The sequence below is a fragment of the Chiloscyllium plagiosum genome, unplaced genomic scaffold, assembly GCF_037043375.1.
Source record: "Chiloscyllium plagiosum isolate Xiang-an unplaced genomic scaffold, Cpla_swu_hap1 HiC_scaffold_5, whole genome shotgun sequence".
Lineage (NCBI taxonomy): Eukaryota > Metazoa > Chordata > Chondrichthyes > Orectolobiformes > Hemiscylliidae > Chiloscyllium > Chiloscyllium plagiosum.
The window spans coordinates 43,870,400-43,895,364 of NW_028270143.1; positions in this window are offsets into that span (position 1 = coordinate 43,870,400).

Consider the following 24,965-nt stretch of genomic DNA (forward strand, 5'->3'; position numbering starts at 1 on the left):
GAGCCTGTAGAACCTGAAAAAGCAACAGCTCTTAAAGGACTGAGGTTTGAGATTTCCAAAAAAATGCATCCATCTCATATAGAATTTCCACTATGGAGCTGCACAATGAAGTAATTTTGCTGTTTCCTGTTTCATGGCTGCTAATATTTACAAGGATGCTTCGGAAATAAGGTGTAATCTAAATATCAATGGAGTTAAAACTCCAGACTTTTCACAGGCTGCATTTAAAGTGACTGATGTGCAGATGGATTACATGTACAATATCAGACACTAAAGGGGACTTTACTATCCAGCGAAGTCTATGAATCCTGCTGAGCCAGTGTTTCTATTCCACAAGAAACTTAAATTGTTTTGTCCATCATATTTATCATTTCCTAGATGCACACATAAGAGCTCAAATTAGCACACGAAGCCTGTGTGACATGGAGTAGCTAGCTAGCTAGCAAAAACACAGTGGAGGAGATTAACAAGATTATTGATTCACTTAACATGATGAAAGCTCCAGATGCTGATGCTGTATTGTTTGAACTTCTCAAATGAGAGAAGCCAGCATGTCTGTAGCATCTGCATGGACCTCTCTGTCTCTGCTGAAGAGAGGGAGCAGCACCCTTAGGTACCGCCGTTATAGAGACTGTGGCTGTACAACAGCAAGGTTGGCTGCAGTAATTAACAAGATATCTATCTGCTGACATTGTGGCAAACCTGTTTGTCCTTGCTGCTGTTGTCTCTCTGCACATCTTGATAAAACACATCTACAAATATCAATGTAGTTTCAGAACCGGAAGATCCATAGTTGACAGAATCTGCTTTGTCTAGCAGAACAAGAGAAAGGCCATAAACAAACAGGCCACTAGGCACTGCCTTCATCAATGTCACCAAAGGCACCCAACCATGTGAACAGAGTTAGTCTGTTTAAGTTGCTGGAAAGAAGTGACTTGCCTCCAACACTGCTCAGTGTCATCTATTATTTCCATGACAACAGGATGGGGAAGATCAGCTGAGATGGAACATCAGAACTAAGTCGGCAGTCATACAGGTTTACGTTTACATGCCTACCCTGATAACATATTCTTCTCTTTGTTGCTGTCACATAGCTTCCATTCATCTACAGAGGCTGTCTACTTCCATTATTCTGACCAGATGCAGAAGGCTAAATTGCCTACAACAAAGATTTAAAAATCCTTTTAGGGCACTCACTTCGATATATAGTTTGCTTATTCACCAGAATCAAGTAAGGAGCCAATTACAAGGATTCCTTGAGTAAAAGGAAATGCAATTTTACTATTTCCTGATCCCAAGAAAGACAATAAAATGCAATATTAAACATACAGACACAAACACAGGTATGAAGTTTAAAAATCAGATTGAGCCCAGTATAAAGATAAAAAAGGAAGCTAAAATAATTTGCAGCTCCAAAATCTTTAGATTGTCCTTGATATGCTAGGCTTTAACCTGAGACCAGGATTGTTTTAATTGAAGTATCATATCGTCAGCAACAGTGAAATTTATCCTTAAAGATGTATATCAAACAGGGGACAGAGATATGAATTTCACTGTCTTTTGAAAATGTTAATTTTGACTCAGGCTGTCTTCATTTATCTCACATTGGTTTCACAAAGCTTAAGTGTTTGCAGCATTCAATAGTGTCAAAGAGAATTTAACATCCTACACACACTCTGAAATATGTAAACCATTAACATGATGGAAGGGTCAAAAGGAACTTCTTCAAGATTCAGGTCCATCTGGTAGCTATCATGAGGAACTATACCAGATGTCATATCCTTGGAATTGCCTTTAGGGTTACTTACCATTATTTACTTATCATTGCCCTAAGATGTAAGTATTCTGTCTCAGACCTGCTTTTTCCCTAAATATCATGTAGGGCAGGCTACGTGTCAATAATTTAAAGTGGGATCATAAAGATACATGAATAAATACCAGAAAAATCACAAGTACATTAACAAGGATAATGCGACATCTATTCAGCATCACAAAAAGGAGGGAATGTGAAAGTGATAAGGCCTGCATGTCTTTTGCATTAAACAGGGACTGTTTGTCAGATGAACAACAGCATCTTAAACAATGAAACAAAGACCGAGCTCAGTGATCATGGAACTGGGTGGCTACCAGGTTGTTTGTGATCTCTCAGGTTCTCTAAGCTTTATCCTGCTAGGTAACTGTGACCTATTTCAAACCCCACATTGAGAGATCTTAGTCCCATCCCATTCACTATGACGTTCCACCCTACCCTCAATTACTCTAATCCCAATGACCATTCCCTTAGTCACCCAGTGCAATGAAGACCATGCCTTGCCTTGATCTACTCACTTTCCCCAGGACAACAGCAGACACAAAAGGCTGAATGATCTCTTTCTGTGTCATAACTTTTCTGTGGTTTTATGATCCTGATTAATTCCCTCTCTATCATTGACCAAACCTCCATGACTGACCATGACCTTCCTCTCCACAAATTGACTGGATAGGACACAACACCGTACAGTGTCTACATTGACATCTCAAAAGCATCCAGACTGACCTATCCGTAATGTTCAGGTTGTTTGCACTTGTCCTGCTAGGCTGATTGCATCTCAGCCTCTGGACAGCAAGAACAATGATCCTCAGAGTCTTGTAGGACTAAATGCCTGACTGACCATGTCTAATTTGCTGGACCATAATCAGACAAGCTCCTTGACAGATGGTAGCATTACCTCCTGCCTTACCCCTTCATCCTCTAAGATCTCTTCTCCTTTGACTTGCACACAATTTACTTGAAGCACACGTAATGTGTTTGCAACATAAGCTGCCAGCACATGCTGCGATTCTGACATTAACATATCACGGTGCTTCACAATGAAATGTGGAATCCCTCCCTATGTTTATTCTGCAGTCGTGCCGAATCACCACAAACTGTCTGCCTCTCTCTCGCTTCGCATGCTAAATTACAGAGGCTGGCAGCCTGCAACTCAGTGCTGAAAACCTTATACCCAATATTACCCGCAGACATTGAAAGTCTCAAGTAAGCGCTAAAGTCACTGAGTTTTTAAAAGAAAGCTCAGACCCATAAAATGCCTGTTTCCATATCAGGACAAAAGCATCCTGTATCCTGTCCAGAGTACTTTGGCTGTTCCTAAGCACAAAGCAAGCTGACTGCATCCTGCACCTCCTAGGTGTCCTCAGCTCTGAAGTGTGAGGCAGGTACCTTTTTGATGCCAGATTTTGTTGAGAAGGGTCAAGGAAGAAAGTGGTCATGCACCATGTCATGTCTGTTTGCAGAAGAAGCCATTGTATGTAAAGAGAAGTTAAATGGCTGGCACAGGCCTTCAGTGAGGCAACAGGAGGAGATAAGTCACCAGGTACCAGTTCTGTTTTACCTGTCGGGTTTTGCATTTTCTGGTTTCTCACTGGAGGAATTAGTAAAGCAATGTTATTAAGGTGTTTTGGGATGCATCAAAATAAGCCACTCAGAACACAAGGGCAAGTTTCTGAAGTCACCATTTAAGGCTTGATGGGAAAATTAGGCAAGTGTTTCTCAATGTCAAAACTCTGATTTTTCCATTTCCATCCTATTTATTTACCTCCCTTGCCATTGCTCTCCACATACCAGGGAGGGAAAAATTCCACTCTATATTACATCGGGAGGTGAGGATGGCTATTTCTTAGGCTACTGTAACCAGTGCTGAGTCCAAGAGAAAGATTAGAAAAATGGCCAAGTTTCACTTCCCCATGAACTGTAGAATCCTGCTGCTCTCCAAACTAAGATCGGTTAACTGCCTGGTGCATAATTCTGGCATGGGCCTTCATCCATGGAGATCAGCCCCACAATGGGATGCTTACAGCGCTGCACTGCCAGAGGTGCCTTACAGCTGGGACAGTAAAAATGACATCACCCACCCTCTGAGACGAACAGAAAAGATCCAAAAGCTGGACTTTAAACTTCTGTCTGGTGGATTTGAAGGCAGGGATGCACAGAATCCATTGGTTAACTTTCCTGCCTCCTACTGACTGTATAAATAAAGTTATGAAGTGAACCTGATAAAATTAACATTACCTATTCACTTGCTATTTACATTTTTTGTTCTCCTTCTAAAATTATGTTGCACCATTACTGAAGCCAAAGTGCTTACAACTCTGTAACAGTGCCCAGCCCACATGCTTAGTGCCCACATTCACACAAGATGGACACAGTGAGTTCCAGGATCCAAAATATCTAAAAGCAGCAAGAGGTCAGGCTGTTTTTGTTTTGCTGTGCATTAATATGAAGTAATCTCATTGTTTAAGAGTATGACCCTCTCAGGTAATGTGTAAATGGCATGTGCATCAAGGTCGTTTCCTATACCTTTTGAGGTTGTCTGATAGCTTGACTGTGCTCAGGAGTTTACTGAACGTGCAGCTTTCACTTCCCAAGAGGCACTGAGACAAACTGTGAGCCATCATTTACAATTAACTATCCCATTTTACATTTAATTTATCTTATTATTAAATGTTTGGCTTAAATAGTCCCACATTACTTGTTTATGAAAAATTGCCTTTAATAAACATTTATGCTAAGTGGCAAGGATTCGAGTATGATAAAACCCTATTCAGAATTCCATTCTGTACCAAAATTATGGCCAAAGGTACAACCAACTTTACTTGCAGGTGCAGGCAATACAACATATGTCTTTCTTTATAGATAGGGATGTGGTATTGATAATTAAATAAAAGGTTTGTAATGAAACTGTCACTACACTAATAATGCCATGAATCATTCTTAGTGATGTGTTTCAGGAAAACTGACTAGTAATGACTGTCATTTTGTTGCTGTATTCTGCTTTCGAATTACTGCAAGAATTGACTGATTCAATGCAGCAGAAACACTGACATTAACAAATATTAACTGCTCTGAGTCTGTAGGCAAAAGTTTTTTCAAAAGAACATGTTATATGAGGAACATAGCCATTACGGTTTGACCACATTAGGAAATGCAAAATATGTTCCTGCTTCTATTCCCTGGCATATGTTGCACTTGGCTGGGATTTGAAAACCTGGTCAAACCTCAACTGGCTGCTCACAGAGGAAGGAGACCTTATGGTAATGTAGTTGACATGGGAAGCTAGAAAACAATATGACTAAAACTGTTTGGAAAAAAATCAAATGACAGTGTTTTTTTTTAAACAAAAAGGGCAATATTTTCCTCCTTGATTTAAAATTTGATGAAATTAATTTTTCTCCTTGTTATTTTCTGCTTTTTTTTTGCAAAAACGCAAGAATTTATGATTTTGGATTCCATAATAACGAAAAACTATTTAGCCAAAAATGATGTAGCCTCATAATCTGCCAAGTATGCATCAAATGGTTAACTACAGACACAGTAAATATATGAAAATATTTGTCTCTAAAGTGGCTACATAGATTTCAAAAATTGTTTAGCGATCATGGAGAAAGAAAAGATTCGTGCAATGGAGAATTGCGATAAAGTCTTATTGTGAAATCATGCCCAATGACTATGATACAAAAGGTGATTAACGCAATAGTGGCCAAGAATTTGCTTGAGTGGAGGATCAGCCAGTGTACATTGATCGTTGGTCCTTTGTTCCTCACCCTGCACTATGACACATTTTTGAGCAATGGGGGTGTGCATAAACTGAGAATGGCACAGTGAGGACAATGGAGTATCTGGCACCTTAGTGATTGCTGGAAATAACAGTGTATATCCTCATGAAATTTAATAATTAAGACAGAAATGGATGGGCAGTTAGAAAAGTGAATGAAATTAGAGTCTAATCAGCTACAAAAATAGAAATAAAGAGAGGTACGTAAAAAGTGTAATAAGAGAAGGCTAGAATGGAGAGAAAATCTGGATATTTTTAATCAATTTTCTGCACGTTGGAATGAAATTATTTAGAATAAATTCTTCTTTTAGAATTAGAATTAGCTTTATTGTCACATAACTCTAAATGAATGCAGTGAAAACTTTACAAATCACCACTGGGCAGCACAGTGGCTAGCACTGCTGCCTCACAGCACCAGGAACTGGGTTCGATTCCTGCCTGTCTGTGTGGAGTTTGCATATTCTCCCTGTGTCTACCTGGGTTTCCTCCGGGTGCTCCAGTTTCCTCCCACAATCAAAAGATGTGTAGGTCAGGTGAATTGGCCATGCTAAATTGCCCACAGTGTTAGGTGTGTTAGTCAGGTGTAAATATAGTGTGGGAGAACGGGTTTGGGTGGGTTACTCTTTGGAGGGGTGGTGTGGACTTGTTGGGCTGAAGGGCCTGTTTCCACACTGTAAAGAATCTAATCTAATCTTACTGCACCATTTTAGGTATAAATATACCGAGGTATAGATTCTTCAGTACAAGTCGTTACGGGGAAAGAAATGGGAAAAGTAAGGATATAAAAAGTTTAGAATATCAGTCCTTCCGATCGAGTGCGCAATGGCCCTCGCCTTCAGATTGCACTGGGCTTCACCTCAAGGCTCTGAAGGCCAGGAATCGGTGCCGAGACCAGGAGAGTATAGATTAGAGTGATGCTAGAAAAGCACAGCAGGTCAGGCAGCATCCGAGGAGCAGGAAAATCGACGGTTCGGGCAAAAACCCTTCATCAGGAACGTCGATTTTCCTGCTCCTCGGATGCTGCCTGACCTGCTGTGCTTTTCCAGCATCACTCTAATCTATACTCTGATCTCCAGCATCTGCAGTCCTCACATTTGCCAAGACCAGGAGTCGGTGCTGGCTTCACCTCAGACCATTCGAGTTGAGAATCTGCGTTGGCTTCACTCGAGGTTCAAGGATGGGAAATAAGAAGAAAGAAAAAAAAAATGCAAGAAAAGAAAGAGATGGAAATGATGAGCTCCAGCTCAGGAGTTCTGCTCTGCCACTATATTGGAGTCTTTTCCTGTGCTTTGCCAAGTTGGTTGCCTTTTCAGGAAAATATAATTCCTTATTAAAAAGTCATTTATACCATTAAATGTCAGCACTAACATTCTGTGTTGAATTTACACAAATGCAGCAGCTTCACGAATGACATGGAGGGGTTACTTCACAAAGCTAAAATCAGAACAGCACCGTTCACTTAAAGATAATGAATATGCAGCCTTAGGGACAATGCATGTGCAAGCACCCACAGTCTCATGTGGTTCAGACTAGTTGCTCAGTGTGCAGATAGTGGTATTGGCTTAAAGCGGAAGATCAAACAAACATCTAAAATATTGCTATAAAAAGCTGTGGCATTGCTTATGAATGAAAACAATAAATATATTCATCTTTCCATCCTTCCATCTTTCATTCTGTCAGCTATTTATTACTTTACAGCTCATCTGACTTCCAAAATCTTGTTCATTGGCTCCAACGCACAAGTGAGCCACACGATAGGATACTTCTCATTTGCCTAGATGAGTGGAACTCCAACAATACTTAAGAAGCTTAACACAATCCACTACAATGCAACCGACTTGACTGGGACTCCATCTACCACCATAAGCATTTACTGTCTTCACAACCAGTGCGTAAAACAACATTAACACAAAGGGTCAGCGAGACTTGAAACGTCAGCTCTCTTTTCTCTCCTTACAGATGCTGCCAGACCTGCTGAGATTTTCCAGCATTTTCTCTTTTGGTTTCAGATTCCAGCATCTGCAGAAATTTGCTTTTAACATTAAAAAGATGTACTGCAACAAACTGTCAAGCCTTCTTTGGGAGAACACCAAGCACATCGCCCCTAGAATGACAAGGACAGCAGACCACAATCTTCAACTCCACCCCCTGCAAGACACAGACCATCTAATTTGGAATTCGAATGCTGTTCCTTCATTTTCACTGGTTCCAAAAGCTAGAACTCCTTACCTAACAGCACTGTAGATGTACCTGTCGCACATGGGCTGCCCTGATTTGAGAAAGCAGCCCCTTCAAAGGCCAATAATGAATGGGAAATAAATACTACAGTGATGCTGACATGACATGAAAGAATTTTCATAGAGATGTTCAGGTAAGACACAATGTTTGCTTAATTGGATGTGTTGTTGATCAAAGCTGTATGGAAAATGCATTGTCTTTCATTATAGGATCTTGCCCAAAATAATACTGAGATGAAATGTCCCTTAATGAAAAGGAAAGATGGAGAAAAGTGGAGCTATTATGGTGAAAGGTTTATCTCCAGATCCTGGTGGCAATGCCTGTTCCATCATGCCATTGGCACGACCAACATGAACTTGATGCATGTTCTGAAGAATACTGCAGCGCTCCTCCGGTGTGATCTCAGCCTTAGAATTGTTGCTTAAGTGCACACCAATCCTCTCCATAATATTATTGGCAATAACATGGCTTTCGTTGCATGCCCATGTCCCTGAGTAGTTAGGTGGAGGAGGAGTTTCAATACAGCTTCAGTGGGAATTGTAGATTGCTTCAGGATGAAGGAACTATAGCTGCTACCAACTTAGCAGGTATTTACTGACATAATGTGTTTTTTATTCTGGCACACTCATTTCATTTTTATGGAATGATAGTCTTCAGGGCTGCAAAGTGACATATTGCAGTCCGCAGCTCCCTGCATGCGCTTTACTGGGAAATCCATATGCTTATGCAGCCTGCTTCTCTCTACTTAGAGAGAAAATTATGAATTTGCCTTTCTACAATGATAGAGTTTTCATCACAGATTGGGACAACAATTCTTTAATAAAATCCAAACACTCCTCACATTTCCAATACATGCATGGGGCATTGCTCAAACTACAACCAATACAGCTTATAGTGTCGAGAGCACCAATTATTTACTTTGTGGTTTCTGTAACATCAGCAGCACTGCAGAGCTAACTTCCACTGAAGGCAAAAGTGTTATTCTCTCCAGAGTTTAACTTAAAGAAAGATTAATCTACCAACAGCTTATGATGCCTGGTGAGTGAACAGCATTGATTGATGGAAGTTTTGGTTCTGGAGTGCAAGACTGGCACAAAGAATCCTTAATAAAATCCTCAATTCATTTTTATGTATTATACACATTTACTTATTGACTATAGTGGTTAAATAGAACTGTTTTGTTTTATTTTCCCCAGGAGCAAATCTAGAAAGGGTGCAATATCACATAATCCAAGTTATTTCAGTGGAGATGTGCATCTCTTTTAAAGCAGGCATTAAAACACCAACACAATGCTGCAAGAGATCAGTTTCGCATTATTTCATAAGCCTCTTCTACAAACTTGTATGCTCAGTCTGACACAGGATAAAGAAGGAAGTCTGGCATCAAGAATTGAGATGTTACAGCCTCCTTCTAAAGAGCAAGCCAGTCATCAAGCAATAAGCTTACAGACAAGAACAAGCTGACCCTGGCATCACCACTTGATCAGGGTAAGGTGAGTATTGAAATTTATGGATGTTGCATTTGATTGGCTTCTGCTGCCTACATGAACCATACATAACCCAACGAAAGCTGAGCTATAAAGCACAATATTGCTTAACTGTTCTGATGGTGTTGGATCTCACTTTGAAATATTTCCTACAAATATTTGATAGCTAATCTTCTTTTGAAAATTTTGAGTAAAAAAAACATGCAGATTTGCCATCACATGCATTATAACTCATCATAAAAACAGTGGAGCTTATTTTGTTAAAAATGTAATATTTTTGGGTGGTGAAAGTGCTTCATTGTCTGCCTCCAACAGTCTGCCTCAAGCCAACTCCCTCACCACAGACTCCCTCACTCCAGTCTGCCTTCACTACAGTCTGCCTTCACCACAGACTCCCTCACTACAGTCTGCCTTCACCACAGACTCCCTCACTACAGTCTGCCTTCACTACAGTCTGCCTTCACTACAGTCTGCCTCCTCTCTGGAGGTCTATACCAGACCTTAACCACTTGCTTTGTGAAAAGGTTTTATCCCATGTCATTTATGCTTCTTTTGCCATATTAAATCTGTTCCCTACTTTTCTCAGTCCTTTCACAAGTGAGAACAATGTCTCCTTATCTACTCTGTCCAGATCCCACATGATTTTGAATACCCTATCAGACATCTATTGTCCAAGGAAAACTGTCCTAACTTTTCCAATCTATCTTTAAAACTGAATTTCCTGATCCCAGGGTTAATATTGTGATTTTGTTTGCATTCTCTCCAATTCCTTCACATCATTCCTGAAGTGCATAATACTCCAGTTCTGAATCAACTAAGTATTTTATACAAGTTCAGCACAAACTTTGTATTCTTGTGACCCATTAATAAAGGTGAAGGCACTATTTGCTTTATTAGCTGCTCTCTCAACCTGTCCTGCCATCTTCAATGACTTCTACAAAAAACACCAAAGTACCTGAAATCCTTTTACAGTTTTGCTCTTTATTTTTATATTGTCTCTCCATGTTCTTTCTACCAAAATGAATTACTTCATATTTCTCCATATTGACTTTCATCTGCCACTTGTCCACTAACTTGTCAATGTTCTTTGAATTTCTACACTATCCTCCACACAGTTTACAATGCTTCCAAATTTCATATTCTCTGGAAACTTGAAACTATGTGTTGTACAGCACAGTCTAAATCATTTATATAAATCAGGAACACAAGGGTCTCAACACTGACCTCTGGGATACTCCGCTACACACCTCCCTACAAACTGAAAACCATCCACCTTTATATTCTTTGCTTCCTGTTATTCCTCTTTTCTTTTATCTATGATCTGAGTTTAATCTTCTTATTTTGTAATGCCAACTGCAAAGTATGCCTTTAAAACTATGCCCTCTGTCTCCTCAAGTAAATCTATTTTTAAACCCTGATTGGCCTTACTCCTGCTTTTACCTCCCTTTTACTATTTGGATGCCGATAGAAGACTTTGGGAATCCTTTTCAAATTCCAGCCTTTTTTTAAATACATTTGTTTCTCTTTTGCTTTCTTTTTTAACTCTCCTCTGAACCTTCTATATTTAGCATCATACTCAATTTTATTTTCTACCTGACATCTGTCATAAGCACATTAATTTTTTTCTTTATCTTAATGGATGACTGTATTGTCATCCGTGGAACTCTGATTTTGTTTGCTTTCCCTTTCTCTTTTGAAGGAATAAACTTTACAATGTTTAAAATTCCTGTGTTGAAGGTACCTATTCAGCCATCATTTTTTTCCCGCCAACCTTTTACTCCAATATATTCAGGCCACGTGTATTCTCACGCCAGGAAAGTTGGCTTTCTCCAAGTGAATTTTTTTTTAATCTCTAGATTGCTCTTTGTTCTTTTCCATTATCAGTCTGAACCTTGTGATACAATGACAACTGCCTCCTGACTGTCCCCTTACTGATTCTTGATGTACCAGGCCCATCTCATTCCCAAGAACCAGTTAGATGGAAACATACTATTGCAGAAAATTGTCCTGAGTGTACTCTGGAAGTTCTTACCTTTCCCTGCCATTGATAGTACTACAATCCTAGTCTAAATTTAGATAATTAAAGTCCCCCGTTATAGCCACCCTATAGTTTTTGCACCTCTCTTGTCCTTGTGACTTTATTACTCTAAATTCTTCCCACTAGTTTCTGGCCTACCAACTATATCATGCAATTAAATTGCATCCTACTTTGTTCCTTACCACTAGTCAAATAGATTCCGTCCTGAGGCATCTTGGATATCTTTCCTCTCTCTTTATTCTTTAATCAATGCTGTCACTCCTCTTCCTTTTCTCACTTGCCTATTTTTCCAAATACTTTCCATCCAGAAAGATCTACCACCCAGTTTTGTGAGTTTGGTTTCTGGATACCCTGAACATTGTATTTTCAAACTGCAATCCCACATTCATGACATATAACCCTAATTCAAACCTTAGTGCTGTCTCCCTGATCCCGATGTCACTTATTATTATTTGCTCTGGTGATATATTTCTCTGGTGATATATAGTATTCTGTGCACTTTACTATTTCTCTCTGGTATTATTTCTTGATTACAACAATATTGGTAAGGTATTCAAATCCTCCCCAACAGAATTAGCAAATTGCCCTATAAAGAACTCAGTCGTGACACTGAGCAGGTACAAACTGCATGAACTGTGCTAGTCCCATCTTCCTCAGAGATTGTGCCACTGTCACAATTGAAATACTTCCCTCATGCAATGATTTTCCAGTCACACATTCATCTAATTCATCCTCTTGTCCCTAAAATCACTTGTACATGATCCTTGCGATAATCTAAAATCATTACTTTTGGTCCAAAACTGGAGATAAAGCTGTTACATTATTTTTTTATTCATTCATAGGATGTGGGCATCACTGGTTGGGCCATCATTTATCGCCCATCCCTGGTTGCCCTTTGAGAAGATGCTGGTGAGCTGCCTTCTTAAACTGCTGCAATCCATGTGTTGTAGGTAGACCCCACAATGTAGTTAGGGAGGGAGTTCCAGAACTTTGATCCGATGACACTGAAGAAATGGCAATATATTTCCAAGCCAGGATGCTGAGTGGCTTGGTTGGTTAGCTCAGTTGGTTGGTTGGCTGGTTTGTAATACAGAGTGACACCAATAGTGCAGGTTCAATTCTTGCACCATGAAGGACTGTTCTTCTCAACCTCTCCCCTTGCCACCAGTTGCTTATCTCTCTCTAATAAAGAGCTGCTCTGTGATCCAGTAGTACTATGGTGACATTGCCTTTACATCTGCCTGTTGTTTAGACTGTGATACCCTTAAAATTCTCCCAAACTCTAGCTTCCTAAGCTCACACTCAATATCGTATTCTCAACAAGCAACTGAAAATGTTAATTTATTAGAAGTGGGTTTAAGCGGAGGCTTCATAGGATGTGGGCACCGCTAGCTGGGTCACCGTATGTTGTCTGTTCCTGTCTGCTCTGGAGAAGGCGATGATGGGCTGCTTTCTTGCATTCCCAACAGTTCTGTAAATCACCATAGTTTTATGTATAGCAGAGTATGCAAGAGAGATTAATGACTAAGTATTAGTTTAAGAACTAAGGAAGAATTAAATCCTACTTCATGTGCATTATAGTGCAGCTGTTTAGCACAAAAATGCAGAAAATAGCAGTACGGCATAATTAGTGTTTCAATTAATGTTTCAATCATTGTGCTCTAAACCATTACAGCTATGTTATAATAATTACACTAAAAATAGGATTATTAACACAATAGCCGCAATAACCTAAACAGTTTCCAGGCACCAACATTACCAGAGACAGAAGCTCCTAGTCATTGTTACTAAGCTTTATGATGTTGACTTTTTAATTTAATTATGTGGTTTGCATGATTGATTTGTTCATTTGTGAGGATAAATCTGTGATTTAAGATTGCAATTAAAAGAACAATCAAGTAGATCTTGATTTTGTGCAAATGTCAACTGGGTAATAGCAAGTCAGCAGCCCATTTTACATCTCAACCATTTTTTATTACTTCTAACTTCAATGCAAATAAAAATTGGGAGGCAAATAGAAATTGGGAGGGATATAAACTTGGTTGCTACTCAACTATCAGACGTTTTATACTGCAACACAAAGTCAAACTTCACCTCGCTTTTTGTCTAAACTAGTTAACTTAGTTCTCATATTTAATATCCTTAATGCAGCATAACATTCAACATTGTGATTATGAATTCAAACTGACGTAAAAAAGATATGAACTAAAATCTGATTTTTGTTATTAATGTTAGTCATATTGCAAAGTACAATTGTAGCTCTACGTTTTGGAAAGAATTGTTTTAAAATCAACCATGGAATGAAATGTCAACTGATGTTGGCCCAGTGTCAGTTAGGTCATAAAGAATAGCAGGTTACAAAACAAAACACAACAAACTAACTATTAGATTTTTCCAAAACTTAGGTTTTAAATACTCCAGACCTGTACAAGGAGGACAGGACAGGTCATTTCAATAAAGGGTTTTCCTTGTTTAATTATGGGAAATCATTTTAAAAGCTTGAATGGATTACATGTAAATGTCACTGTTTAATAGTTAGCATACTAACATAAAAAGAAGTAGAGAATTAGGAGCCCTTTTTAGACTGCAATATGAAATGTTGCCCCAACCATAGAAGATTTGAAGTCAACTTTGAGACAGATCAAATCTAGTACTCAACTCTTGATTATTGATTGACAATACTTTATTAATTGACAATATTTTATTGATATTACTTTGTGAACAAGTAGTTAATTTTAACCTGGTGAAGTTTAAAGGAAAATCAGATTGATTTTACCATATAATTAGGCGGTATCTTTCACATTAACTCTTCAAAACAAATGAAAGAGCAATGACTATAGAACATTTAAGGATAACCTCCTCAGAAAACTTTCTTTCAAATTTTGCATAATTAATAGTACATCTATAAACGTTAGACCAGATCTGCTGTTATTCATCAGTCTGAAATCTGTTCTTTCACAATATATCTTTTCTTCCACTGGAAGGATCAATCTAGTTAGGTACACTTCCATGACATTTGATTATACTTGAGATTTGAAATATTAGTGATTTAAATGTTGCCAGCAGCAGCCAATATTTAGATGGTATTCATGTCCTAAATAAAACGGAGCAACAGAGACCTTCAGACACCTATTTCATCATTTGATGCAACTCAATTGCTTGTAGCTGCTCATGCCAATGGATCTACTGTCATAGCATGCCACACTCATTTGTATTATGCTTTCCTCACATGACCATTATAGCTTGTCTGCAACTGCTTGGTGACATCTGTCATTGAAGTATGAAATAGGTCCAGCCATCATCCTGCTCCTCTCTAGTTTTCCCTGAAGAAGCCTCTGTGTCTTTTCAGCTTTGATCAAATGGCCAAAATATTGACCGTATTTTCCCAAAAATCGCTTTTCAGAATTCTTTACGTTGTTGTAATTTCAACTGGCTTTAAAGTGAAATAGTATTGATTAAAGTATTCATTTAACTATATATTCTTGTCTCAGATATTGTGAAAGACAGTGGCGTGCAAAGATTAATTTGGAAGCGTTAGAATAGTCCATCCACTGAGATAAATAAATGACTGAGTGGAGCTTTCAATTCCATCTCAGTGTATTTGTTGCTAGTCTGTAGTCTAACCTCTAGAGTTAACCTGTACAGGTTAGCCTTGTATTTCTTAGGAGATACTTATGTTTTCCATCATTGTGATATAGTTCTTTGTCATATAAGAATATAACTTGTTATCATTTTACTGGGTAATAAACCACTCTTGCTATTCAAATATGTGCCTCTTTTGCTGAAGATTTACAAGCTAGTAATCCTTCACCACTTAGTACTAGTAAGCCCTGTAGAACAGTATTACAAGAGTGTGACAGCAATTCTCTCCAAACCTGGTCCTAGTAGAACCAAATGCTAACTGCAGGCAACCCTTACAATATATAACACTGAACATCACTCCATATACCATTTGTTCTGTGGTCTGTAAAGTTGAAACATCTAAACTCATGCTCTACTTATTGTTATCAATAATTTTATTTCTGTTTCTAACTTTGGAAAGTCATTTGCCTATTGTGATATCTAAGATTCCAAGTGCCCACATTATCAATGAAACTTCACTTTAAACGCCAAAACAGAATGAATGTATTCACATCTCCACGGATGGTAGGTAGTTTTGGATTCTGATTTAACCTCCACCTCACCTCTCCATTCTTGTACTCCAGAACTGCTCATTGTATCAGTAGTGGTAAGGGCTCTGCCCTTATGACAATCAGGTTGTGAAGGATGTAGCTGACTATCATGAATCGGGACACTTATTTTGACAAATCTGCTTGGCCTCCAAACCTAAGATTTTCTTCCTGAGGTGCACCACCCAGAACTAAATGTAATATTTCAGAAGATGTCTAACCGAACAGCCACACATCTGAAGCATAATTTAAGTTCTACACTTTTGTACTCTAGCTCACTCGAAATAGAAACCAACCTTCCATTAGCTTTATTGTTAGTGGTTATTACCCGTCCAATAGTTTTAGTGATTTAGGTACATGGATACACAAGTCTCAATGCTCTCCAACAATCCAAATTCATCACCATTCAGAAACTTCCCCAGTTTGTCTTTCTTCGATCTTCTTTGTGTTTCCATATCATAATTCACAATCCTATTTTAATTGATGCATTTGTGGGACACTTCACTGTTATATTTAATTTTGGAGGAGGTTTCTCCTTATTTTCCTGTCTTATTTTAAGATTTCCCCCTCCTTATTTTTCCCAAAATCTTGTACTAGATATCTAACCTTATATTAGATCCCAAATACCTCTTCAATTTTTGTTTGTTTTCACAAAGTGTCCGCTAACACCAACCATCGGTGATAAATTCCAAGTGCATAAGCTCACCTCTGATTTGATATAAATGCATGTGGACTATATAAAGTCATTTTTTAAAAACTATTTTATTTAACTGTTTGTTGCCTTCACATATATATTTTGGGTTTTCTTTTCATTTTAACAATTTGTTAGATTTTTATCATTTTTATTTCAATTTGGTTCAAAGATTTTGCTGCTACCATACATGCTCCTTATTAGCAACCACAGCCAACTTCTTCCTCATGCTTTAGGAGTTCAATTCTCCTTACTTTGTTTATACCCTCCCAGTCCCAATCAATAAATAAGTAATTAAAATCTACTAGTACGCTATTTTATTTTTATTTTTTACATAAATCCCTGATGTGGCCTTTGTCATTTCCCTTCCACAAGTCAAAGGTTTGCATTACAATTCCACCAATGTTGCAATTCTGTGTTTATTGTAAATCTTTGGAAAAATAGGCACCAAGTTTGATGTTTGGTCCACAAATCACTGAAGCTCACTGGCTCACCCTCATTCTGACAGCTAAGACACCTTCTAGATTATGAACTCCAGACTCATTTACGTTGGAAGGACAAACTGCAAAGTGCCAAACGGGCATCTCACCAGTTGGTGGGTGGAGCAGGAAGATGAAGGTGACCAATATCTTAGCAGTCAGGATTGCTAGTGCTACAACGGAGGGTTTAAATTAGATTGGCAGGTGGGTGTGATCATCAACAGCAGGAAGGCAAGTGTGAGGCTAGAAGGAGAAACTGTTATCATATATCATAAAATGAAGAGACAGGTCAGGCTGGAACATCACAGGGAGTGAGGAATACCTGTTGGATTAAATTGCATCTATTTCAATTCAAGAGAACTGACAAGAACTCAGAATGTGTATAGGTACGTGGAACTGGGATATTATAGCCATGGCTAAGGGAGGGATGGGACTGGCAGCTTAATGTCCTAGGGTAGAGGTGCCTTGGGCAGGACAGAGGTGGTGGAAAGAAAAGAGGGCGAGTTGCATTTCTGATTAAGATGAGTATCACAGCAGTAGTCAGAGATGAAATAACTGAAGGATCAGCCAGTGAGGCTTTGTGGGTGGAGCTGAGAAATAGGAAGGGGATGCTGACATTATTAGGGTTGTACTATAGGTCCCGAAATAGTCCATGGAAATTAGAGGAACAAACATGCAGGGAGATTGAGAAAACTTGCAATAAGATTGTCATAGTAGGGAATTTTAGTTTCCCCGACATAGACTGGGACTGCCATAGCATTAAGGGCTTAGATGAGGTAGAATTTATTAAGTGTGTTCAGGAAAGTTTCCTCAAACAGTATATAGAGGGTCCTACTTGGAAAGGGACAAAACTCGACCTACTCTTGGGAAATAGGGCAGGACAGGTGACGAAGATGACAGTGGGGGAACACTTTGGAACTAGTGACCATAGTTCTATTAATGGAAAATTGTTGTGGAAAGGGACAAAACTGGTCCACAGGTTCAAGTTCTAAATTGGGGCCAGGAAAATTTGATGGAATTAGACAGGAGCTTGCAGAAGTTGATCGGAGTAGTTTGTTTGCATATAAATGAAACTCTGGCAAGTGGGAGACCTTTAAAAGGGAGATAGACCTTGAACTCTAGCTATATGTTCCTGTGAGGGTGAAAGGCAGGATTGACAGGAATAGGGAACCTTGGATGACAAGAGATATTGAGGCTTTGACCAGACAAAAGGAGGCATGGCTCAGGTACTGGCGGCTGGGATCAATGGAATCCCTAGAGGTATACAGGAAATACAGGAGTTTATTGAAGAAGGAAATCAGGAGGGCGAAAAGGGGGCATAAGATAGCCTTGGATGAGAAGATTAGAATGAATCCAAAGAGATTCTTTAAGTATATTAAAGGAAAATGAATAACTAGAGAGAGACTAGGACTCCTCAAGGACCATGAGGGACATGTATATGTAGAATCACAGGAGATGGGCAAGGTCCTCAATGAATATTTTTCCCCTGTGTTTACCATGGCGAAAAATATGAAGACTTGGGAACTTGAGTAAGTTAGTAGTGATCTTCGAGGAGAAAGTGAGGGCTGCAGATGCTGGAGATCAGAGCTGAAAATGTGTTGCTGGAAACGCGTAGCAGGTCAGGCAGCATCCAAGGAGCAGGAGAATCGACGTTTCGGGCATGAGCCCTTCAGGAATGAGGAAAGTGTGTCCAGCAGGCTAAGATAAAAGGTAGGGAGGAGGGACTTGGGGGAGGGGAGTTGGAAATGCGATAGGTGGAAGGAGATCAAGGTGAGGGTGATAGGCCGGAGTGGGGGTGGGGGCGGAGAGGTCAGGAAGAAGATTGCAGGTTAGGAAGGCAGTGCTGAGTTTGAGGGTTGGGACTGAGACAAGGTGGGGGGAGGGGAAGTGAGGAAACTGGAGAAATCTGAGTTCATCCCTTGTGGTTGGAGGGTTCCTAGGCGGAAGATGAGGTGCTCTTCCTCCAGCCGTCGTGTTGCTATGGTCTGGCGATGGAGGAGTCCAAGGACCTGCATGTCCTTCGTGGAGTGGGAGGAGAAGTTGAAGTGTTGAGCCACGGGGTGGTTGGGTTGGTTGGTCCGGGTGTCCCAGAGGTATTCTCTGAAACATTCCGCAAGTAGGCGGCCTGTCTCCCCAAGATAGAGGAGGCCACATTGGGTGCAGCGGATGCAGTAAATGATGTATGTGGAGGTGCAGGTGAATTTGTGGATCCCTTGGGACCTTGGAGGGAAGTAAGGGGGGAGGTGTGGGCGCAAGTTTTGCATTTCTTGCGGTTGCAGGGGAAGGTGCCGGGAGTGGAGGTGGGGTTGGTGGGAGGTGTGGACCTGACGAGGGAGTCACGGAGGGAGTGGTCTTTTCGGAACGCTGATAGGGGAGGGGAGGGAAATATATCCCTGGTGGTGGAGTCCGTTTGGAGGTGGCGGAAATGACGGCGGATGATACGATGTATATGGAGGTTGGTGGGGTGGTAGGTGAGGACCAGTGGGGTTCTGTCCTGGTGGCGATTGGAGGGGTGGGGCTCAAGGGCGGAGGAGCGGGAAGTGGAGGAGATGCGGTGGAGGGCATCGTATATCACGTCTGGGGGGAAATTGTGGTCTTTGAAGAAGGAGGCCATCTGGGTTGTACGGTATTGCAACTGGTCCTCCTGGGAGCAGATGCGGCAGAGACGAAGGAATCGGGAATATGGGATGGCGTTTTTACAGGGGGCAGGGTGGGAGGAGGTGTAGTCTAGATAGCTATGGGAGTTGGTCGGTTTATAGTAAATGTCCGTGTTGATTCGGTCGCCCGAGATAGAAATGGAAAGGTCTAGGAAGGAGAGGGAGGAGTCTGAGACGGTCCAGGTAAATTTGAGGTCGGGGTGGAAGGTGTTGGTAAAGTGGATGAACTGTTCAACTTCCTCGTGGGAGCACGAGGCGGCGCCGATACAGTCATCGATGTAGCGGAGGAAAAGGTGGGGGGTGGTGCCAGTGTAGCTGCGGAAGATGGACTGTTTCACATATCCTACGAAGAGGCAAGCATAGCTGGGGCCCATGCGGGTGCCCATGGCTACTCCTTTGGTTTGGAGGAAGTGGGAGGATTGGAAAGAGAAGTTGTTCAGGGTGAGGACCAGTTTAGTCAGTCAAAGGAGGGTGTCAGTGGAAGGGTACTGGTTGGTACGGCGGGAAAGGAAGAAGCGGAGGGCTTTGAGTCCTTCGTGATGGGGGATGGAGGTGTACAGGGACTGGATGTCCATGGTGAAGATAAGGCGTTGGGGACCGAGGAAACGAAATTCATGGAGGAGGTGGAGGGCATGGGTGGTGTCCCGAACGTAGATGGGGAGTTCTTGGACTAAGGGGGACAGGACCATGTTGAGGTATGCAGAGATGAGTTTGGTGGGGCAGGAGCAGGCTGAGACAATGGGTCGGCCGGGGCAGTTAGGTTCGTGGATTTTGGGCAGGAGGTAGAAACGGGCGGTGCGGGGTTGTGGGACTATGAGGTTGGAGGCGGTGGATGGGAGATCCGCTGAGGTGATGAGGTTATGGATGGTCTGGGAGATGATGGTTTGGTGGTGGGAGGTGGTGTCATAGTCAACGGGGCAGTAGGAGGAGGTGTCCGCGAGCTGGCGTTTAGCCTCAGCGGTGTAAAGGTCGATGCGCCAAACTACTACCGCGCCTCCCTTGTCTGCCGGTTTGATAGTGAGGTTGGGGTTGGAACAGAGGGAGTGGAGGGCTGCGCGTTCCGAGGGTGAGAGGTTGGAGTGGGTGAGAGGGGTGGAGAGGTTGAGGCGGTTAATGTCGCGGCGGCAGTTGGCTATGAAGAGATCGAGGGCCTCCGACCTCGCAGCCTCCGCAATCGCCGCCCAGACAACCGCCTCCACGATCGCCAGGAAGACCATCGCCGACAGATTCGCAGCCTCCGCGGGGTCCACGGCTATCGGGAATAACACCGTTTCTGTCGTCGCCACAGCCACTTCTGCCCCCTGGGTTGCCATCGCCGCTGCCACTTCCGTCCCCAGTGACATCACTAACCTGACAACCACCACACCGCATGCGTCTCTGCCCCCACGCCGATCTCCATCACCATGCTTAACTCCGCTCCCACGCCGATCTCCACCCGCACACCTAACCCCGCCCCCACGCCGATCTCCATTCCCGCCCCACGCCCAACCCCGCCCCCACTCCCAGCTCCAGCCCCACACCAGGTCCTAGCTCCCAGCCCTGCCGTGTTTTCACCATCCCTCCAGAACTACCCCTCTCTGAGGATGAAAGATCAGTCGTCAGCAGAGGCCCCATCTTCATTCCCCTACGCTGTCGGATTAACGAGTTAAACACGCGGCAAGACATCGAACAATTCTTCCGCCGCCTTCGCCTCCGCGCCTACTTCTTCAACCAGGATTCTCGCCCACCCTCTGACGACCCCGTCTCCCACCTCCAACACACCCCATCCACCTGGACACCCCGTGCTGGCCTCTTACCTGCCCTCGAAAATGAAATTCTGACACTGTACTCTCTCATCGGTCTCACACAATTTGCACTTTCCTCACATGCTGTCCAATCATAGCAGTACTGCAAGCTCTGCAGCCTGTCTGCCTGACACCAAATCAAATTACAGCTTGCCGAGAGCTTCAATCACTCTCCAGCAGACCAAACTATACACTCTAGGCAAAGTGTTGGTTGTGTCTTATGCCCAAGAGGGGCCAATCAAGTATCTGGCCTAACACCCTTGTGCTGCAAATAGATGCTGCCTTTGTTATAACGTGTTACATTAATACGCTGACAGATCCTTATGTGCACTGGCAAACATATCAGTAAAGAAGTAATTTATCAACCAATATGTTGATAACAGCATTGAAATTTATGCATTCACTAGACATGAGAGCTGTACTAAAGAGATAACACAAATGTGGAGATTAAAAAAAGTTTCCAGCACAACTTGTCACAGACATGCTTTACTACTTGACTTTGTCTGCATGCTGTCAACTGATAAGTTTTCTGTTCACTTGTGGAAATTAGTTTGTTGCTGAAAATGTGTTGCTGGAAAAGCGCAGCAGGTCAGGCAGCATCCAGGGAACAGGAGAATCGACGTTTCGGGCATAAGCCCTTCTTCAGGAAATTAGTTTGTTCCCAGGCTTGAACTCTGAAAATTTTGGAACATAACGATTTCCACCTCAATCTATCTAAATTGGCTAGTCAAGTTACATGGAGTCTCATGAAAATCTTCAAGAATTGGGAGATTGTGGAGAGGAGTGGAAAAATTGTTAGAAATATCATACATTAGAGCATCAATGTCATCAACTTTAAAAAGAATAACAGAATTAACAGAACAATGCTATTACTGCAGTACTTCAAATGTAAAAAAAGTCTCCAGGGGTATCACAGATATTTAATCAGACACTTGTAAATGCCAAGCTGAAAAGGAATATTAAGAGACGTGTCCAAAATTTAAGTCATAGAAGTGAATTCTAAAGCAGAGAGAAAAAAAAAGAGGAAGAGTTGGAGGAGTTTAGCAAAGAAAAGGCACTGCCTGTCCTAGACATGGCCAGCAATGATGATACAAAGATTTACAAGATTATAACCATCTTAGGTGAGGTAGACAAAGAAAAGCTGGCCCGATTAGTTAATTGTCCAAGGACTAGGAGACACAGATTAGAGGTGTTGGGTGAGGGATGCAGATGGGATATATGGAAATTCTTTCTTATATATCAAGTGGATACAGGCTGGAACTCATTGCCCATTAGGGTGGTGGAAGCAAAAGTGATTAAAAGCTTTTAAAGGAAATTGGAAGGGCATTTGAAGGCACACGTTTTACCAGGCTAAGAAATAGAGCAGGTGAATGAACAATCAAGATTGCTGTACAAATGGATGGAATAGATTCAAGAGAAGAAATGGCTTTTCTATCTGGAAGGATTCTGCAATCAACAGGGATGGAAAAAGGTCTGCTGCTAACCATGTATAAAAATGTGTCCCGATATTTTCTTTGGCTGCAGTGAGAGCTTGCTGTCCGTATGATTAGACTGAAACTACCTGATGGGTTCTTTAACACTCTGATCAAAATTAATATAAGATGACACAAGAAGAAATTTTAAGTAAATTTATTCATTTAATCTACTTACTATACATTAGAGACATGTACAAACTAATGAGTGTTAACTACATAAAAGAATGGTTTCCATAGACAATCAAGGTTATGCAGTTACCTCACAGCCAAAACAGGCTTTGTTTTCTTTCACACCAGGCCTATCTTCATTTAGCTTTCCACTTTCCTTCAATTGCCTTAATGGTCTGGTTCAGAGGTATTATTTTTAAGCCTAACACTACAACACCACCCTTTGATCTCTTCAACACAGATGATCAACACCTTATGCAAGTTTGTACAGATAGTTCAATAGCTTGTTATCATCCAGCCATTTGCCACAAAATATCTGCTGTCTGAAAGGCAACAAAGTGGTTAATTCATGCCATTGAGTCAAGTCATAGCTCTAAAAAAATTACATTGCATTCGACTAGCTTTTGCACAAAGATCCAACTGGGTGTGATTCCTGAAGAAGGGCTTATGCCCGAAACGTCGATTCTCCTGCTCCTTGGATGCTGCCTGACCTGCTGCGCTTTTCCAGCAACACATTTTCAGACAGTGCTATTAGTCAACTTCTGAATCATGTTGGTCAGAAACCAATTTACTGTGTGCTAATGGTTTGGTCCATGCAGCAGATTATTTAATAGCTTCCCTTGTTAGTTGCCCAAACTTAGCAAGCTCATTTTATAGAGTCTCAATGTCCATAAAATTTAGCAAGCCTATTATTGCTTTCAGTAAGGCAGCAAACATTTTATTTTGTGTTATCTTCTGCTTATACTTTCCACCTTTTTTCCCCTGGGGTTCCCTTGCTCTACTCCCTTCACAACCCAAGCCTTAGCTTGGCTTCTTTTCCCCATACTAACTGCCCTAACACATTAAAATTTCACCTACACTTTTGAACACTGGGATACAGGTACCATGTAACTGCTAAACATGGGGGTCACTGTACCTCATCTGATTGGCCTTGCACACAGCCTACCATAATTCCCCCAAAGTCCACATCCTTTCATCTCTGTAAAATTTTGAAATAATAGCCAATCATCCTTATTTTAATTTCACTAATACCACTTCCATTGTTTTAAAGTCAATTTCTCTATAGATTATGTATCAGTGCCTTATCATTTAAATAATGTTTTTGTGCTCTTCCAGGCCACAATAACCACTTTGTCAAGTGGGTATACATGTCTGAGACCCATCCTTCAGTCTGTTTTCACCATGTATTCCCTCCTTTTTGTTATCCAAGACCATGCCACGCATTCTTGACTTTTAGCTGATCTTCCAAAACACCGAAAGTTGCTGGAGGTTCCCTATGCACTCTCCTTGCCCGGTCCAGTGTTCCAGGTGATGACTAAATCAGCTAATTCAGTTCCCTCTAAAAATCTCACAGACAAGGGCACTCATATCTCCAAGGGAAAATATCTGTTAATTATCTAATTTTATCTGCACTTTGATTTGATTAGATATATTGCGTTTAACTACCCCAAGGTGGATAGTTATTTCAATTTGATGTGTGTCATTTTTGTCCGGTCATTATTCTTTAATTTTAAATTTGGCCCCCATTAATCTTCAAGAAAACTGATTCAGAAACTCTAAATAAAACCCTACTGTAGAGTGTAAACAAAATATGTATGTTTTCACAAAGGACACCTCCCTCCCTTTCCTAGATCCCTTCATCTCCATCAACGGTAACCAACTCAACACAGACATCTTCTACAAACCCACTGACTCCCACAGCTACCTGGACTACACCTCCTCCCACCCTGTCTCCTGAAAAACGCTATCCCTTGCTCCCAAATCCTCCGCATCTGTTCCCAGGAGGACCAGTTCGACCACAGAACACATCAGATGGCCTCCTTCTTCAAAGACCGCAATTTTCTCTCCCACGTAGTCGATGATGTCATCCAGCGCATCTCATCCAGTTCCTTCACCTCCGTCCTCAAATCCCACCTTTCCAACTGCAACAAGGATAGAACTCACTGGTCCTCACGTTCCACCCCACCAACCTCTGCATACATCGCATCATCCTCAGCCACCTACAAACGGACCCCACCACCAGAGATATATTTCCTGCCCCACCACTATCCACTTTCCATAAAGACCGTCCCCGCCCAACAACCCACCCTCCCCTCCTGGCACCTTCCCCTGCCACTGCAGGAATTGCAAAACCTGTGCCCACACATCCCCCCCTCCCCTTACCTCTGACCAAGGTTCCAAAGGAACC